Source organism: Corvus hawaiiensis, chromosome 2 (genome assembly GCF_020740725.1).
Source record: "Corvus hawaiiensis isolate bCorHaw1 chromosome 2, bCorHaw1.pri.cur, whole genome shotgun sequence".
Taxonomy (NCBI): Eukaryota; Metazoa; Chordata; class Aves; order Passeriformes; family Corvidae; genus Corvus; species Corvus hawaiiensis.
The window spans coordinates 73,137,252-73,158,317 of NC_063214.1; positions in this window are offsets into that span (position 1 = coordinate 73,137,252).

A 21,066-nucleotide genomic window follows, 5' to 3' on the forward strand; every position below is an offset into this window, starting at 1 on the left:
ATCATCATCAGCTGGTCAAAATTTCTCTGGAAAGTTATTACTGTAGATAAGACAATAACTCTATTATATGTGTTTCCACAAGCACTTTACAAAATGACACTGAACCGTGCCATAAATCAAATCCCTTCTGCTGGGAGAGAATTTTCTAAAAGTCCTTGCAAGGAGTTTCAAAGATAAACTGAGACTTTTCCTTGAGTTTCAATGCTGCTAGATAGTTGTTTATTAAGTCTTTATCAGAGGAACAGAGCCACTAGCATGACCCAGGTACAGCACAGAGCACAGAAAGCAGGAGTGAAGTCTCTCTTTATCAAGATTTACACAGCCTTTTAAAGATAATTTAACCAATAGTTACTAAAAACATACATTATTTTCACTTACCTACCAATTATTCAGTAACACGGGCAGGAACTGCGGAATTCTCTATCCAATCATTCCAAGCTACTTTTACTGCAGGACAGGAGTAGTAGAAGAAGGAGAAGAAGATTTAGAGAACAACAACAATCCTCCATTTTGATATTTTTTACTCTTATCTATTTACTACAAAGAGAAGCCCAAAACCTCTAAATTTTTCACCCTGTGACAATCTTACATAATAGTCTATCACCTAATTCACACCACTGTATTTTCTAGTTCTTGTCTGATCGTTGGTAATTTTTTCCAAGGTTGGAGGTTAAAACAGTGTTGTTCAGGGGGGTAAGAACCCTTAAAAACAGGCAGAGAAATATTCTCGGCACTCTGGGTTCCCACACAAAAGGAAGCTGTTCTTTTTCCTACATGTAAAAGAAAATTGTCTTTATATGCAGTAATCTATATTAGGTAATGAGGTGTCAAAAATTACATGGAATTAGTAAAGAACAAATGTTGATATAATATCAGAGAGAAAAAACCGAACAGAACAAATGATCTAAAGTAGATATCTACCTTAGAGTTTTGTACTGCTGCCCAATTATCTGAATGCCTGAAACATAAATCAACAAGAAAAGCTGAGTCCGTTGCAAGTTTCCTGGTGATCCTGTCACAACCACACAACCTGCTCGGACTGGTTTGTTCTTTCTGTTTTCTTTTTTTGGGGCATTGATGTGAAAAGCTTTCTTGAATATCGAAGAATGACAGGACTTTGTGCAGATTCTCATATTACAGGTTTACCCTTAAGCAAAATAATTCTGTCTTTTGCAAAGTTTCACTATGATAAGCTTATCAGTTAGCCAAGCAAATTCTCTGAAAATTTAGGTTTTAGTCAATATATTTTCCGTAGTAAAAATATGGCTAAAATATTCAATGTAATAGTTGAATACTGATTTAGAATTATGCTATATATAACACATAGGTTTTATGTATTTTTTTAATCACACTACTTCTGTTACCCTCCAGAGCTGTCTACACTGGCTTAGACTAAAAATTCTTCAAAGCATTTTTATTATGGTTATATCTTCAAGTTTCTTTACCCAGAGAAATGTAAGAAATTTAAGTGAACTTGCCAGTATGTGAGATCATACACTTGCATAAATATGTATTTCATGTTTTCTATTTGAATTATTCTCTTGTGTCTTAAGTATGTAAAAGCCTGATTTATGCTACTTGCAGTTATTCTGCTGGACCTGCAACTTTCAATGTCAACTCATAAATTAAAAGATTGACATAACTGTGAAAGAAAAAAGACTTTCACAAGAAACTTTTCTGCCTGAGGTATTCACCAGGAAGAAAGAAATGGAGGACCAGCTCTGCTGTAGGTGTCTAGCCCATAGGTGGTTTAAGTTAGGTGAAACTAATCCTACTTCTAGTAACATCCAATATGCTTGCTTTCCTCACAGACCCAAGAATTTGGTATTCTTGGTTCCTCAGTCACTCTGAGTGTATAGGAAGAAGCTGAACCCTCCATTGTTATTCCATAGTTTGGTACTTACGCTGTAACTTTTTCAAGCAAGAGAAGCAGGAGCGAATATTTTCCTCTCCGAGATTGGAGGGAAGAAATATATCTCCATTTCTTTCTTCCCGGTGAATACCTCAGGCAGAAAATTTTCTTGTGAAAGTCTTCTTTCTTCCAGAAAAAAAACCCTGTTGTCTAATTCCTTACACTTAAAAGGAGGAATACAGAATCTAAGCACAAGGAAGGGTTTCAAGGCTGTGGAAACCCAGTTTCCTGGTGTTCTTTACACTAACTCAGGCATGATGTTTCTGAAGAGATTTCTGATTCACATCTATTTTGGTGTTTTCAACTGGTTATTTTAGAACAAAGTTTATAGTGAAACCCATCCCAAGAACTAACCTTTCCTTTATTGGGAGAAGCACTTAGGATGATGCATTTGGCTGTGAGATCTAGTGCCTAATGTTTCTGTTGGATATGTACCCAAATCCAGCAAGAATATGTTTCTAAATGAAGATCTGATGTCACACCAGATGCTTGGGAAGTAGAAACCCTAACAGATGAATTGATAAGTTCTAGGCTGTGATCTGAAACTTTTACAAAACCATGGAATGGTTTGGATTGGGAGGGACCTTAGATTTTAGTTCCATTTAGTTCCAAACCCCGCTTCCACTAGACCAGGGTGCTCAAAGCCCCATCCAACCCATCCTTGCACACTGTCAGGCGTAGAGCATCCACAGCTTCTCTGGGCAACCTGTTCCAGTACCTTGCCACTGTCACAGTAAAGAATTTCTTCCTAATATCTCATCTAAACCTACTGTCTTTCAGTTTAAAACCATTACCTTGTGTTCTATCACTATGTGTCCCTGTCAAAAGTCCCACTCCAGCTTTCTTGTAGGCTCCCTTTATGTACTTTCTTCTTCTCCTTTAGGTGCTTTCTTCCCCCAACAATATTGTTGCCAGAGTGTCAGGGTGGTTGAAGCACACCTATGATTTCTTAGGCAGAGTAGATACTAGGATGTCCTCATGACAATATGTCGTGTACAGTACACAATTTAACATAGCTCAGGGATATGTATTCAAAGGAAGTTTGAAATATTTGGCAGTCAGTGAATTTCTTTTTACAGGGATGAAAAGGGTTATTAGCTCATGTCTAATATAAATACTTGCACCTGGTAGCAGAGCTCTATTATGGTAGTGTGCTAGTTAATGTCACTTAGGTAAATAAGGAAATGTCAGACCAAATATTTAGGTCAGAAATTATGGTGCCATTTATATCCCTATTTTTAACACATTGAAAACAATAATTAAAAAAACAGGATTTAATAGGCTTTAATAGGCAACGTAGGAAGCAAGAAAAAGGGATTTTAATAAGAGGCCCTCATTTCCTTAAGGGAACCATTTTTTCCCCCCTCTTCTCACTGGTATAACCTAAGTAGCAGTATAACCTATAGACCTTGCAGAAAGCATGACCTCTAGGCTCTGCAACCAAAGGCTGGCCTACCTCATTTTGCAGTAACCACTACCTTATACCAGGTGATCTGCCCTGTTCACTGCCATCTCCTCTATGGGTAGTTACAGAGAACTTTACAACAGAACTGCTATTGCCTAATTTTCAGAAAACTTTTGACTTCAGTATCCACTTCCTTGGTCATCTCCAGTGAGTATCTGCAACAATGAAGTCAATGAAACTGATTTAATTAGGTATTGGCACAAATGAAAATTTTACAGCTTCTTTTATAGATAAAAAGGGAAGGAAATAGGTATTCTGCACATTGAGATATTTACCTCAAATGAGGAGAAAATTGGCTTTCCTTTTTCAATATTCTGTGTGATAACAAAAGTCTTTTATCTTTCTGATGTGGATGAAAAATATTTTGAAGCTTTTCCCTTTACATATGCTGTAATTAAATTCAAAAGGAGCTATAATTCAGATTCACACATTTGAAAACCTCTAGCAAAAATGGGTGATTTCATTAGTTCAGAGAAGATGTGCAAGGTGAAGTGTCAATTAAAAGTTAATGTCATATTAATTTGTGTACACATTAGAGAGATTCAGAGAAGTTCAGGGAAGATTTTACAAGGTAAAGCATAATTTTAAAATTAATTTTGTCCTTGAAGACATGTGATACTGATTTGTGAAGGAGTAGAAACTCTATTCTCAAAATAGCTTGAAAACCTTATCAAGAAAGGATATTAGCAGCCTTCAATTTTAGCAAGTCTTTCCTCTCTCTTCTCCAGGTTTCCTTTATCATCTAACATTTGACCCATACTTATCAATATGTATTGTAAACTTTTAAAGCTTGTCAACAGTGAAAATACAGTTGTAATGTAGGTAGAGATAAATATAACCTCACAACTCCTTTCCCATGATCCACCCATAAGCAACTTGTTTGAGGTTTGTGGTTTCTTCCTCAGAGAAAGCTCCCTCATTGTCTTCAAAGAATGATTGATTCAGTGAGATGAACTAAGGACAAGAAGTCACGGGAGAGGTCTCTGCGCCAGTATCATGGCCTGGAAGAATGATGATAGGTTATCATTTCCTTTTTGTTGCAATGAATTCAGTTCATGGATATGCTACGGATAAACATCTAACAGGAACCAATCCGTTTTAGAATTGCTCTCAGACCTGGCAGGCAGAGAAGTCCCTGAGATTGTTATGAACCACACAACAGAAAGTCTGATGTGCATTTTAGCGTCTTAAGTAATATTTGAAGAATATGTCAAAATGTCATTTAATCAGGGTGTTGCAGAATAGATGAAAATTTAAGTTTTGATCTAGACTTTGATTAGCGAGGATTAATTGCCAGGGAAACATATTCTTTTTAGGGGGGTTGAATAAATATAAACTACAGTCCCTTTATCTCTTTTCTTTCAGGTCCCAGAAAGTACTGCTTTCTGCACTGAAGAAACCAGTCAAGATTAATGATTACAACAATATCTATAAGAATAAACAAAAATGTGTTAATATTGTTATGATGAAATTACCATTTCTGAATATCTGATCAGACAGACTTTTCCCCCCTTGTGACTTTTTCTGCTTATTTTATTTTTCCTGTTCATTACCAGACTTGAAAACTGCTATTTCCTTCTGTTTCCCCCACAGTAAGCTGTTCAGAACTGATTTACAGTTCAGTACAGATGTGTTTTAAACCCATGATGAAATAGTGCTTTCTAAAATGTAGTCTAACATCTACATGAAGGCTGGTGACTGAGCTACAAATGAAAAAAGTACATGACTTAATGCAGCCTCCTGATCTTTGCCTTTAAAATGCCCTTTTGTTCTATAAGTTTCCATGTGGGAAGATTAGGAAGGATCAGTAAACAAAAATGTCTTTGCATGTCTTAAGTGATCTAAGTGCTCTGCTTGTAGAGTCAGCAACTTCCCACTGAGCTTCAAATAATCTGAAAGACATGAGTTCCTTCCACAGCATGAAAATTCTGGCTGGGGCAATGGGTATTGTCTTCTGATTCCTTACACTCTCAAACTCACAACAATGTGACTGGGCCACCTGGCTAGCGAGTGTTTTTGCCACTTTTGCTTCCTCAAAACCAATCATCAACTGCAAGTACTATGGCTCCTCATTCCGGGCAACACATTTCCTTAATAATACATATTTCCTTTATAATTTATAAAACATAGAAAATGCTTTGTAACAGATTCAAAGGCAGAAGAACTGTAGAACTGTGGAGAAATAAAGAAGAATTTGAAGGATTATGGATGATACATAAAGTGCAAGGGATGCTGTCCACAGACTATAATTTGGCTTTCTGGCTTTAAATTTTAAGGAGAACAGAGGCTATGGAAGAACATGCCATGGGTACATGGCTCACCCATTCTGTTTCTAGGAAATAATGTTATGAAGCATCTTCTGAAACATGAAACTTTGCGCAGAAGCACATTTATAAGTCTGATGCTGCAGCTTAGCCTTTGGCTAATGTGAGAATTTCAGGATCAGGCCTTGAGAAGACAATTTTATCATGGATTGATAAAAGTAAAGGCTTAATTTTCTACCTGTAGAGTCTCACACTATACACACTGCTAAGACAAGCAACTCTAAATAAAACAGAAGTCCAAAACCCACAGGCTTATAAGGTCACTGAGATGAGCTATAAGATACACAGTGATGTTCAGTTCATAACACAGAAGCTTTGGAAGGAATTTGGATACTAATAACTGAGCTAATGATGGGACTGTTTATTCCAGCCATTTACAAACATAGGGGATTATACAATGCTCTGACATAATTTCTGCTAGCAGCTGGAAACCTCTGCTGAACATCTGTCTGAAGTGCTGTTCTCATAATTCTTTGCCAAAACTAGATGAATAAATTGAAACGAAATTCCAATTTTTACTTCTTTATCAAAACTTGTATTCTCTTTCAAGGCAAAATACTTTTGTGAAAACTCTTTCAACAATTCTTTGTGCCATTTCTATAGCCTTTAGTTACATTTTGTCCCATAAAAATGTAGAACACTGGAACATGTGTCACTGTGTCAGAAGATTAATGAAATCCATTTGCACTAGCTGTTATTTATATGTTGGCAGCTTGCTTTGAAATTATTGTTTGCTCTTCTCAGAAGCATGGACAATTCTAACCAGGGGCCTCAGTTTTGTAAGGGCAAAAATGGTGTGGGGACTAGTCTATAATCTTAACTTTCATTAATTATGAGGGTGAAATGGGAATGAAGTAGGAAAAATGTTTATCCCTTTCATTACACCTACCAGTGTAAGTAGAAAAGCAAGGTAACTAACTGAAGGAAAGATTTCCTTTCCCATAAATTGAATTTTCTTTGGCTAAGGCTACCTTTAGACTATCTCCATTGATCTTACCTGTATCCTGAATATGACAAATAACATGAGAAACAATCTAGTTTTCCAGATGGAAAATGAAGACCTCTGGTACTGAACTGATTTTAATTATGTCCTGAGCACTTAGCTTTGGGTTGATTTCTTCTAATTTACGTCAAAATAGGTTAAAAGAGTTGAACTCTGGAATTGTCTGTTTCTGCACACTGACTTGAGCAGCTTTGACTGACTACTTTGAATTTATACATGTTCCTATTATGTATGTTCCTAAATTTGAAACATCATATTCCCATGTTTAATCTCTATATTTCAGTTCAATTGTAAAATAGGGATTATTAGGGTATAATATAAGCACATTTTTGTGTGTGAAGTTGTGTGTACAACAGTTACACAAATTCATTTTCGGGGTAGCAAGTCCTGCAAAAACTCATGACAACTCAAATGTGAAGAGATGCAGTGGCCAAAAGACTCAGCTCTTTACAAGCCCTACTTAATTTCTTCTGAAGAAAATAATAATAAAGAAAACATCTATAAGGCTTTCCATGGTGGGAATGATTAATTTCCTTATAACTAAATAATGTAGAATTTTCATGCTATGTTTTTCAGATTCAGTAAAATCTGTTTTTCAGAATTGATTTTATCGTCATTTATCCTACCATTAACACAGAAGCTGGAGAAATTAAACTATGTAAAATGGATATAAGTGACAGCAGAACTGGGATTGAGATTAACTCTGTGATTCTCTGTGATTTGACATACACCTCTCCCTCATGACAAATGACACTTTTGGTCATAGGAAAACCACATATCTGGTATATCAGAAGAAAACTCTTCATTCTTAACTGATAAGAACGTCCAGCTCTATGCAATAGGTTTTATATACACCCTGACCCAGTTGCTTTTTTTAAGTCTTTCATTTATAGGTCTTGTAAACTCAACTCTGTCTTCCAAATAAGCCATTAGGTCATCAGGCCACATAATTTATTAAAGTGCATTTTGTGAACAGGGAGTTCATCTGTGAGGATATTGTGTTTCCCAAGGAAGTTAGGAAGAAGTTTGCCAAAAAGGAACTAAGGTTAAAAATGCAACAAATCCATCCATTTCTCTTGAATTCCTCTAAAAGATATTTCTGAACAGATGTGAGATGGGAGTAGAAAGAAAACTTCCAGTGAAATGATGAAGTGAAGGGTACCAATGTAGGGAGTTGCATCTCTAAAATGAAAACTGCTTCAACTAGAATGCAAAAAAACCCCAAATCCTGGTACATAGTAGGCTAATGCACTAAAACACAAAACCCCAGATGCACAAGAGGATTCAGCCATTCCAACTATTTAGTGTTCAATTTCCACACCTCAGCAGTTACCTAACTCTCCTGTTACATGTGAGCCATTCTGAACTTGCTGGAGTGCTGTTGTCTTGGGATTGTTAGGCATCCCAGGGCATACCCAGGGTATGTCCTACAGCTGTCTTTGATAGGTAGGTCTCTCCTACTAGCTGCATCATCGTGCTTAGTACAGAAACCAGTATGTGAAAAGCATTAATTCCATTTTTTACTCAATAACTGACTCATTGGAGTGTTCACCTGAGCTGTAAGAGGTGTTTTTCCTTACAACTTCTGCAGGAGTCAATCTGGACACAGCATCTCTAAAATTTGTGAATAAAAAAGGCTTGTGAGTGCTGATGGGTGGGGAAGGAACAGGGTCTCCTTAGCTCTTCTGCTGGATCTGTTTTTCTTTACATGGCGGTATTAAACATTCATTGGGCCAAAGAAACACTGAGAATTACCTTGCAACCTAATGACAGGGAAACTCAGCTGGCAGTGGGAGGACCTGTTTAAGAGTGCTTAGTCAAGCGCGACAGTTTTTACAAACCAGAGCATGTTCAACAGGGATGAACCTGGCTTCTGGGACTTTGACAACACCGGGGTCAGACCTTCCTTGTGAGATATCAGAGCTGGAAGGAAGCACAAAAGAAAATTTCATTTGTATTTTTTCATGTATCATATTCTTCACACATATCTAGTGAACATTAGGCTTTTGGGAGAATTGGAGAAGGCATCATAACTTCTTTCTACAATGCTGAATAGATTTATTAGAAAGGGCCGTATCAGGCATATATCTTGGAAGGACTTCACAACACAAAATGCCAAACACAAGTAATAGTTTAACTTAATAAGAGTTGTAGAATCTGCTTTGCCTTTCATCCCAGAATTCATTACTGGCCAATATGATAGCTTAGATTGCTGTCTTCTCTGGGAAATCACCTTGTGTTCAACAGGCAACCCAGGCAAACATTAGAGCTGTGGATCATGCTAAGCAGCAAGATGCCTGGCATAGAGGGGCTGCAGTCTTTTTGGGGCATGGCTCCTGTGTGATTAAAAGCTGGGAAATGCTGTAGTCCCATTTCTCAGGGCTACCTTCAGAGAGGTTTTGAGCATACACTTTTAAGGCACCATGTTGTGAGCTCAAAGTGCTGTCCAGCTTGTTCAGTTGTAGGTACTGCTGCAATCTTGCAGACAGTAGTTGTTAGCCAAAAAACCAGTATTAGAGCAACCACTCACTGCCCCATAATAATTACATGCTTAATGAGGCCTTAAATCCCCTTGTATTACAGCTGGGGTATTTTAATGGGAAATGGATAATGTCTCCACTGCCTTCAAACAGCTGACTATAGGGTGTAATTTTACAATTAGTGTAAGTTAATTCATGTCGCCACTGCAGCTATGAATGAATAGCACTGACTTTCCCTTAATGCTGGCCACACACTGTCACTCTTCTATGCTAGCAACAGTGTGACTTCATGGACAGTTTGATAGCTCCCTAATTTGACTCTGGGTTATTTTTCAATCAGAAAAACTTCCTTCTCCAGCTTCCAAAAGCTTATTTAATCATTTGGGCGGTATGGTGGAAGAGGACGGGGTGCATGCCTGGAGTGACAAGGTATGCAAAGGCTGGTATTCCCTTATGTAAAAGCTTTTGCTTCTGCAGTGAGGATAAAATGATGATACAGCAGACATGATGGTTCTCTACAGTAGAAAAAGAAAAATCTTGTTTTTCTTATCTGTCCTTAGAGCCTATATCTGCAGGCACTCTCAACGTCAAACACTGATTCAGCAGAAATCTGATATGTATCATCCAAAATCTGTACTTCTTGAGATGAGAATACTACGCAAAGAAAGCATCACAGAACCTTAATAATTTCTCAAAGTATTTGATATTATAGCCCTTGGAATAGAAGAAAAATCACTTTTGGTTATCTTTCAGCCTCAGTAAATTTAAGCAAAAAGACAGAATATCAAATACTCTTTATCTTGTATACACAGTGGAACATGCCACCTAATAACAAGAAACAGATCATGACCCTAGAGTAACTCACCTCATTTAGAGATAATGGAATACCATCAAATGTAAACAATTCAAAATGTAAGTGCAATGCAGACTTTGCCTGTGATGCTTAAGAGCAGATTAATTTTATAAAGCCATTTGGAGCAACCTTTGCTTCATATCATTTTGAACAGCTCAGCAGCATTAGAAATGCTTGATAACGTAAGTACTAAAATATTATTGCTACTTGTAACCAAACCCCTTGTCTGAACTTAATAGTAGCTTCATAGTTATCCAAATATTTATTAAGGTTGGGTTTGACAACCATTCTGTATGAAGTTGCTAAGATAAGGTTAGTTCAAGAAATTACTAAGATTCTTTGCCCATCTTTCTTCCTCTGGCTGCCGTGCAGTGCATTCCTTACTTGAAATTGATTTATTTTAGGATCAAATGATCAAAGATACCCCAAATCCGTGGGGATTGTGTTGTAAGTAAAATGAGTGGCATTCTTTGCATAAGCATTTTTGAATGGCAGAATGGTGGTAAGCATGGGAAGTTCTGAAAGGTGAACTGTACTGCCGATGTACCTTCACAGTACTGCAACCAGATTAGCTTGGAATTTTTTTGAAAATAAATTAATGGAAACCACTCATTTGGAAAATAATTTTTCTATTCTTTGAGCACCTTGTTTTCACAACATTGACATATTTCCTACATGCTTTTCACACATACCCTTATTTGTCCCCTGAGTGGTTCAATCTTGCTTTGGTTGCTAATGATTCAGGATGGGGATTGGAATTTATTTGACAGTTTATCAGAAACTAAATTAACTGATTATTGAAAAATCACGTATTTGGACTATGGATTTTTCAGGGGATGTCAGTTCTATGACTGTGTATTTCTACAGTGCACTGTAAACTCTAGTCTTCATATTAATACATTAATAGCAATGGCAAAAGTCATGTCTTTGTCACAAGCCACTAACATTCTTTTTTCTCTCTGTCCCCAGGTAAAGTTGACTCTGTAGTAGCAGTACCAAAACAAAATCATTATTCAGAATTCTCTAAGAGTGTGAAAGTCTCCTCACAGAGAGAACTGTATAGCTAGAAAGAGAATAAGTTAATCAAAACAATGTTTCCACTACTATACAAGTACCTAAATAATATAAAAATAGTAGAGACAGAATTCTGGGTAAGAAAGGTAGGTGGAAAATAAATAGTTTTACACGTTTTCAAAAAACGTGGGCAGTGTCAAAATATTGGTGTTAATTCCAGTCTAACTTTAAAGACCAATAACCATGAAAAGGGAATAGAAAAGAGAAAGAAAAAGGAAGGACAACTTTCCAACAATTGTGGAAGAACTTTTTAAAACCTAGAAGCTACTGACCTTCTGAGTACCTGCTGAATGCAGTGATACATAGAAGCCATAGTATATACATACCTATCTATCTATCTATCTATCTATCTATCAATCTATCTATCGATCTATCTATCTATCTTTTGGGTCATGTTGAAAAACCATGCATCTACTTTCCTGTGTTTATGTGTGTGAGAAAATGGAAGACAAAAGAGAAAGAGAGAGAAAAGACCAAGGAGAGTTCTTTTGCAAACTTATTCAGTTGCCCTTGAAAACAAAAGCTCAACTCTTCTTCAAATGTTTTAGCTACATCTCATGAAGAAGTATTATCTACCCTATCAGTTTCTCTAGGTCCACCCAGTTTATTCTGTTTTTACCAGTCTGTTAGGTACAGTCTAACAAATGAGAATACCCTTGCAGTACCAATTGAATCCCTCAATATGAATTTCCTTTGACATGGTGGTTCTAACTGGCATGTGAATGATGTGGTCCCTCAGGGAAAGCAGATATGACCCCGAGCTTACATTGTACACAGTGTAGTGAAACCCACCCAAATAAGTGGACATGGTGCATCAGAACAATTAACTGATGAAAAGGCACTTTTTAAAGATGTTCTAAGAACACTGGTTTTATTGTACAGGATTTGCAAAACTTGATAACCTTGTTCACATGCTCTGCTTCTGGAGCATTTGACTTTCAGAGGAATCTGAGTTGCTTCAGGGGGAAGAGAACCTGGGTTCCTGTGTAGGACCCTTGCTTTGGTCTGTGTGGTAACACTGTCAACATATGAAGCAAGTACATTCAATTAATGACTTCTGCTAAGAACTGGAGACCAAGGCACTGCCTGCTTGTTTAAAGACTGTAGGAAAAACACATCTGGAAGTCTGAAACAAGAAAGGAACTAGACACTACTTGCTTTGAGGTCTGTCAAGCTCTTTTCCTGTCTTTCCTTTCTCTTACGTTGTTTTTGCCTGAGTTGCCAGTTGGATGAGCAGGGTAATTAGGAGTGACACGAAGCCTGCGAATGTAGCCAAGTCCTGGAATCTGCTGCTGTTCGTGTCATGGAGGGAGGATACTGCCAGACAAGGAAAGTTATTTCCTGCATTTAATATCTGATCAGTCATTTGAAAAGTAAACATGACTGGAGGAATAACAACTGCTAGAAATAAACGTACCAGAAGAGAATGGTCCTGCTTCTTGTTTGGCAAACAGCTGCTATTCTTAGAAGACTTAAAGGTGAAAAAAATCCTAATAATACATTTATAATACTTAAGGGTACATGAGGTTTGAAAATTCTCTATGAATACTGAAAGTAATGTAAATTATCAGGATTACTAGCACCTGCAATTTTGGGAGCTTATTCAGCTACAAATTCTATCCAGATCCTTGTCAATGGCTTGCTCTTTGATATATCACTAAGACATTTGTATCAGTCACAACTTTTGGCATTCTATGCTGAAGAATAAAGGTATGCGTTATGTGAAATTCCCTGGGAAAGCGTCCAGAAAGATCCTCATTCAGCTCTTAACAAAAACTGATGAAAAACTAACTGTAAGTGTGGAATCTTTTTCACTGGCATGGGGTGCTCAACCGTGAACTAGTTGCCATGAACTTTTTGTTTTATTTTTTTTTTCAGTAGATGTGAGAAATGAGTGCTTTTAAAGTGATTTGTTTGATCTTAGATGTTTATTTTAGAATGTGATTAATTGCTTTCATGAGGTTTCTTTCTAATGAATTGTAAGAGAGTTCAGTCTAACCATGAGGTATTTTGAGCTGGTTGGAAGGAACCTGACCCAAAGCAGTCTTGTCAGAAAAGGGACCTAGGAATCAACTTTCTCCATTCTTAGTTCCCACTTAAAACCCCTTAAAAGTTACAGTATCACAATAATAGAGTTCACCAGTTCAGTGGAAGAGCAGTATTGGAAAGTTCCATTATTCTCTTGCCATGCCTTCTTGTGTTGTATACTCCCTTTCTTGAATTGATTAAACTTTTTAAACAAAGATGAAAGAGAAGAAGGGGAAGAGTCCCATCCAAGGGAATCTCAGAAGGTTTAACAACAACTGCAAGCTGCAACCCCTGTTATCAACACAGGCTAGGGGATGGAGAGCAGCCCTGCCAAGAAGGACTTGTGGGCACTGGTGGGTGAGAGGCTGGATGTGAGTCCAATCTTAATCAGTTCTGAATATGTCTTGAAGATCCATGGAGACAGAATATTCTCAGTTTATTGCCTGCTCACTGGCACAAAGTCTAGAGATAAAATGTGATCCTTTATTAACCCTGAGGAAAGGTTTGTAGTCTCAAGTCAAGCTAGAGATCTGGCAATATGCTATGAAGAGACAAGAAAACTAGGATTTTATAAGCTGACCTCAGGAATCATTAATATTGATACTTGATATTTTTTTCTCTCTCTGTTTTCATTGAAGCCCAAGATTATATATTGTCAGGGGCTTAGAAGAGGAAAAAAGAGTTCTACTGTAAAAAAGGGACTCCTTCATAAACAGAGATTGGTTCAGTCGTAGTGTGCACTTTTTCTCCTAGTAAAATCTGAATTCCTTGTGAAACTTTGAATATTCTTTATAGGCAAGTCATATCAATTGTATTTAGTTGTGTATATAAAAAGATCTGGTGGCTTTAAGCATATGTAAGGAAAGTCAATATTTCGGGACTTGCCAGAAATCCTATTCAAACAAAGGATTTATTCTTTAATAAAGTACCATGAACATGAGTGTCCAATTAATCCACGGAAGCAATGTTAACAACATGAGTGCAATAAGACACAAAGTATGGTAACGCACAGGTACATGGCAGCTGCACAGTTGTTGTAAGTTATCCTATCTCACTTTGCTGCTGATGCCACTCATCTGCTTGTGGAACTAGTGTATAGGATTCTCATTCCATAAAAGACAAAATCAAGGAGCAAAATACAAACTGATTTTGAAGGACTCGATTCTCCTTGATTCTGCTATTCATATGGACTCTATTTTCCCAAGATGCCTCACTGGGTGAGTTTTAAGGCTGTGGAAGAGTAAACCAGATGCACACCTGACCACAAAGACAGAACACCAAAAAGTCCAGTTAGTCCTGTGGCTACCTGACATAACCACTCAGAGCAAACAAGGGGTATTTTTTGCTTCATGTGGGTGTATGAAATCTAGTCAAGTTTAAGACCAGATTCTTCATGTCCAGCCAGCAAGACCTGTCTATTTTTCTTTGCTTCTCTCTTTTATGTTGGCCTTTATTAACTCCCTGTTAAATTTTTTTACCAAAGCTTTTCATGCATCACCTTCTTTGGGTGAGTCCCTTATAACACAGCAGTATGACATATTCTGCTTACTGAAGTTTATAGAAATCTGTGGAAAAGCACTTGGCTCTTTCAGCTCTAATCCAATTTCTACTGAAGCTTAAGGCACAACTTTCATAGATTTGGTGCAGCTGGGTTGAATGCAGACTTAGATGACTTTACTTCATACTCTTGAAGAGGTCACAGGCAGACACTGTAGAAGGAGTAGAAAGCCCAGGTTTTTCCATTGGATAGAAGCAAATGGGTGGTTGGCTGCTACCACATGGGAATTCTTTTGCAATCAGAGTGAGAAAAAGGAAAGAATTGACACATACCCCAGAAAAGAGAAAGATAAGTGTGGGAGAAGGGAGATAAAGAATAACAGTGGTGAAAGTACATGGAAAATAAAGACAACAGTGATTGCAGGGAAGAATGAATAATATTGGCAGTGCTGCTAAGGTGCCCAGGACAGGTGGGAATTGTGCCACTGAACTCCATACAGTAAAACAGTGTAAAGAGGAAATAGGTCCATTATGGATAATGAGAGACAGCTCCACTGAGATCCTCCAGCTGCTTCTCACCACATCACTGATGCAAAGCAGATGGACCTTTCTCTGGAGCAGTTGGTTATGGCAGGATTAGAGCACCTTTTTGTCACTGGTGCAAATCTGCTCTTTGCTTCTACTTTCTGCACATAAACCATCCAAAAATAACCAAAAATAACTTCATAAGATGGCAACAGGTTAATGCAAGGTTGACTCTTTTGTGTTTTTGTGTTTCATTTTTAGCTGTATTTCATCAAATCCCCACAGATCTCAAGTGAGATAGGAGGAGAAGGAGGGAGATATGATCAATTTAAGAACAATTAGAGACATATTGCTTTATAAAGCAATCAAGTAAAGGGGAGCTTTAGGTGAGATTTTATCTAGAGAATTATCAGCAGTGTATGGAGTGTGGAGCACTTAGTAGGAAGCAATTCAAGTAACTGGCCTTTAGAAAGATTTGGTTTTGTTGTTTCATTGAATTACTGTCACAAATATTCTAGTTTAAATGCTTACTATTTATTTAACTGGATTTATTTTAAACTTCCAGTCTAGAATCAGATGTTCAAGCCAAGGCCCTTGTGAGGTAATTTCCCTGTCAGGAACTCCTGAGCTAATCCTAATCATCAAACAGAACTGCAGTACTGAGAGCGTGGAGAAGAGAATGCAACTTTGGAAAATGTTTCCTTGAGCAATTAGCTGAGAAACTGCCACGGAAAGTTCTCATCTCTGTTAAGTTTCTTTGACCCCATCTTTTCCTTCCAGATGTTCTGTCATGTTTGCTCTGACTGCATCTGCGCTGCTAAGTACAAGAGGGCCAGGAAATGAGTTCAAGCACTTTACCCCACTGTGCATCTGCTAGGCTGCACTCTGCTCTGCACAAGGCAAGGCAGATCTTGCCAAATTTCCAAGACTAATCAGCTCCACCAGGGTCTGCTCCTAAGCAGGGGATGTGCGTCAATTGATGCCACTTAGATCAGAGCACAGGCTTGGTCTTTGGATGTTATTTATTTGGCTGTACAGCTATAACTTGGTGGATCAAGATGCACCCAGAGAAGTATGAAGGAGATAAATATTACCGCAACAGAAAGACAGATCTTTTCTTGTATCATCTACTGGCCAAAGATAAGCATAAAATAACATATCTGACAGCACTTGTTTCAGACACCTCCACTTTAAGCCCTTTCACCTCCGTCTGGGCTGGAACCTTTTTGGACAGAGAGAGATAGAAAGACAGTGAAATACTGTACTGTATCAGTGAGGTAATTGGAGTTAAAAGCAACAAGTAGGAAAAAGACCCTTTTTCAGAAGCCATTCTTGATCTTTTTGGCCCTGATCCAATCAACAGATAACAATTTCATAATTTTTTTGCCTTTGTTTCTAGAAATGGATAGACACAAAAATGGCCTTGGTATTCTTTCAGGATTCACCTTTGAATTCCTTCAGTCATAATTGTAAGCCATTCTATCCCACTAATACATCAAGGAGGCTGAGGGGGTTAATGGTCTAGTACATCCAGATTGCTTATGCTCTGATTCAGGGAAAATTGGTGGATCCAAAATTCTTTAAACATGAACTCTTTTTATGGCCATTAACCAAAAGTTTACATGGCTAACATGTCAAACCAGGGGTTATTTTGTGATAACACAATGCCACAGCCTTGGAAGGAAGGAGAGAAAAGCAGCTTCTTTACCTCTTCACCTTCATGCAGTAGTTGCCTCCATATTCTCTCTGCAGTTGGCTGGTGTTTTTGTTGCAGTCAGCAGGAACTGGTACCAATATTTCACTGAAAAGCACAACTGCAAATCTATGGGGATGCAGTTATATGAGACAAGCAGAACCTGTGTAACAGCTTACTGCTGCTGAGAGGAACTGTCCTGTTTCCTCTTCAACAGCTTTTCACTTATTTCTCATTCTCATCTGCTGACTCCTTCCCTCCTCTTTCACCAGCTCTCAGGCATGTCTGTCCCTTGGGCTCCAAGTCTTCTAGAAAATTATATTTGCCCAGGACTGTACTCTGGCACAGAGACCAGCTGGAAAGAAAGAGCACCCTCCCCCTCCATCACGCTCTTGAAACTTCCAGCAGTTGGTGGCCATATATGAGCTGCCTATGGGGAATGTTTTCTGGTCCATGATGGTTTTGCAGCTGTTCCTAGGAATTGTTGGAAGAGATGTAGTTAACCTGAGCCAAAACCATACTGGGGTCATTAAAATAATTTACTGTGGACAGCATAAACAATCCAGTTCCAGTGCCTTGGAGTGTTTCCTGGTACTGTTCACTGTTTAATATATTGTCATTGCTGTAACTCAGAGATCTGATTCCTCTTAGTGAATTAGTAGGAAACCAATTCAACAAAAAAGGAAGAAAAAGCCTTTTGCCATCAACTCTTTAGATACGAGACCACAGAGATGGGACAGGAAACAAGGGTATAATTCCAGGAATAGAGAGGGAGAGATGGAAAAGAAAGTAAAGGCAGACCTTTTCAGTGTCAATTTTGTATGTCTTGTCTAACTCTACCCTCCTTAACAGTATCATTAGAAATTTATACATATAATTAGGGACATATACATATAAATGTGTACAGAGGAGGACTCTTTGTCCTGCAGTGATGCTGACTAAAGAGATTTGCAGCATAATGCCAATAATCTACTGCCACTTCTCCTGAGGTTTCTACCCCATTGGACCTGTCATCTAATTTGAATTTGTTAGAAATTCCTCCATTTTTTTTCCCAGTCCCACTGTTAAGACAGCAATCTAATGCATTTTGTTTTAAATGGACCAGTGAGAGCTCACACACACAATTTAAATGGCAGATTGGAAGAGGTGATAGCATTCACTAGACAAGCAAAAGGAGATGACCCTCCTTTAACCTCTTACGGTGACATATCTGCATCCAAAAGAGAGTGGTACACAGCTTTCAGGAAAGTTTGTACTCTTCTCTCTGAGTCAACACTTTGGCATTCAGCAGCAGTGCCACTGCATTAGCACAGGCAGCCCCTGCCCTGGGACACAGTTGTTCAGCTGGTCAGAGGAAAGGCTGCAAAAACAATCTTGCATACCTGCATAAAACCAGTTGTTTGGGCTTTTTTAATTTCTTTTTCCCCCCATCCTTTTTTTCAGTCTAGGTCACCGTATGATCACATGAGAAAAAAGATCTCAAGTCAAAACTTCTGAATCTGGCATTGCTTATGGGTCTGTGGGTTAAAAAGGTATTCGTGCTGCGGGATGATCCAAATGCTCATTATAAAACTGTTCCCAATTATAGATATATTCCATGTGTTTCAAAATAAACTTTCTGTCCTTATGCAAATGCAACTAATAAGAAAAAAATAAAACCAAAACCTTTGAGGTTCTCAGTGTTGTGGAGAAACACTTCTTAAGGATTCTTTTGTAGTTATGTACTGTTTAAAATTTCTTGCCAGCTATTTTATATTGGAAGCTCTGTGTTCGGGCATTCCATTTCATGTTTAAAATTTCCTCTAGCATGTGAATATAAAGATTCTCACTCCATATCTACTCTCTAATTTTTTTTTTTCTCCTATAATGGATTTTACTTTTTTCCAAGGTTGGTGTGGAGTATTTTGTGGGTTTGTTTTTTTTTTTCTTTCATGACAGATTTCAGATTTTAGGCAAGTCAACTAATTTCTGGAAGTCTAGAGTCTAGAAGCCTTGAGATTTGACAGTTTGAGGTGAACCTGTGAAAAATATTTTGCCTAGAAGGGTAAGTCATGCAAGTCTTAACAGAATTAAAACAACCTTTCAGCCACACATCCTTGAGTCTCATTAAAGCAACATCCTCATGTCATTTTAAAGCACCTCTTAATTTCCATTCATAGGATCTGATTCCTCTGCCATTGCTTAATGAACTGTTCTTGTTCAAAGTTTACTAGTAATTGCTATTGCAGTTAGAAGTTCTCCTGAGTTTCAAATTTGCATAATTTGGGGGGAATTCTGTTTTGTGTTGTGGCTTTAAAATTGTAAAAAAGCAGGAAGTTTCCTTTATGTGCATGTTCAAAATACGAAGAATAGTTTTTGCTAATGGAAAATGATCAAAAAACCAAAAAAATAGGATTCATTGTTCATCACATTTTCTATTGTAAATAATAGAATCTGATTTATGTTTATACTTAGATGATTTGACAAAGCATTAAATGTCAGTTCTATCCATAGATGTCTGAATCTAGTTTAATGGTCCTCATTTCTTATGAATTAATGACAGCCTTGTGTTTAAATAAAATAATTTCCTGAGATTATCTCTTACTTCAGCCTTGGAACTCCTTTATTGAACTAATGTGTCTCAAAAAAAGCAACCAAGCAGATGTGCAGATCTCGTGGTTGAGAGCATTCTGTTTTAGTGGCCCCAGTTGTGAATAAAGCAATAAGCAGATGTTTTATGCTACTGTCGTAAGTAATGCATCTGTTAGGGGTGGCACAGAAGTGCATCAGTGTTTAAAGAACTTTGATTCCTTCCTAACTCTCATAGATCCATCAGCTCCCTTCCTCCATTGCCTGGTGTCAATTCTATGGCTTTTGCTCTTTTCACTGCTCTTTATCCTTGGATATCCGTGTAGGAAAATCCTTGGCTTCAGAACGTGTGGATGCGTTTATCCTGGCAGTGAGCAGCCTGAGTGGAAGGCAATATTTTAGATGCTTTAATTATGCTTGTAACGTAACCACCTAACCACCCAAATATATTGTTAGATCTTCCAGGTTGCTTGCTATCCTACTACTCCTATGGCACCTGCAGCCAAGTATGGTGCAACTCTGTCCCTGAGAGCTGGGGTCACTGTGGTGTCCTGAGAAAACAGAGGGAGATACTGAGAAAGCTGTGGGGAATGTCAGTATCCTCTGCTTTGGTGTCTCCTCTTCCAGGAACTTCTATCTGTAATGGGCCAGTTAGCACAGGTTAAGTGCAGTGTTACTTTGGAGTGAGGGAATTTTGGATATGCCTGGGAGGTGGGTTTAAAAGAAGCCAGCTGTAGAGCTGATGGTAAAAAATAACTTCAGTTTTTGAGGAAATGAGGAAGGAAGGCAGGAGGGAAGGAAGGAAGGAGGGAGGGAAGGAAGGAAGGGAGGAAGGGAGGAAGTGAGGGAGGAAGAGAGGGAGGAAGGGAGGGAGGAAGAAGGAAGGGAGGAAGGAAGTGCCCACTGTTCTCCGAATCAGATTGCAAAGTCATTGACATTGTATTTCTAGTGGAATGATGTAGTTAATCGAACAATTTGAAATCATGCCATTCATTGAAGTGGAAAGTTTTAGCAGTTTCAAAGGCATTTTCCTTTTCAAATTGTAAGGGAAATCAGAATAACCATATAAAAAACTTCCATTCTGACAATAATGCTTTTTAAAATAACTCTTTGATGGTTTCTAGATCTCAGTGAAGCAAGCTTTTAATATACCTTTCCTTCTGGTCTAGTAAAGCATCTGTTTCTCAAAAGATGCTAAGCAAACTAGAGTTTTCTTGGAGTGGGGTCCTAGAATCATTGTTTTCCTGATGGATTTGGATAATAGAAGCTCTAAATGCTACCTGCTTATCTTCCTAAATTAGCAAAGATGCATGGATACTGTTATGCAAAACAACCTCCGTGGACCACTTTCAATTGTTTGGGTTAACTGATAAGAAGAAGCTGAGGGTCCTTAGTTAGAGGAATAATTTCTGTGGACTTCAAGTGGCAGCAAGAAAAGAGAGGAGTAAATAGTAGTTAATGGCATGAGCAGCTTGGAGCCAAGGAGTCCCTTGGTGTGCAAAGCAAGGGAAAACCACCCCCACAAATAGGGAATACGTTTAATAGGTGAACCTTAGAGGAATAGACTATTCAATCATCTACAAAAGAGGCAGACAAGGCAATGACAGGCAGGTTTGGTGGTGTCAGTGTGGTGCTTAGGGAAAC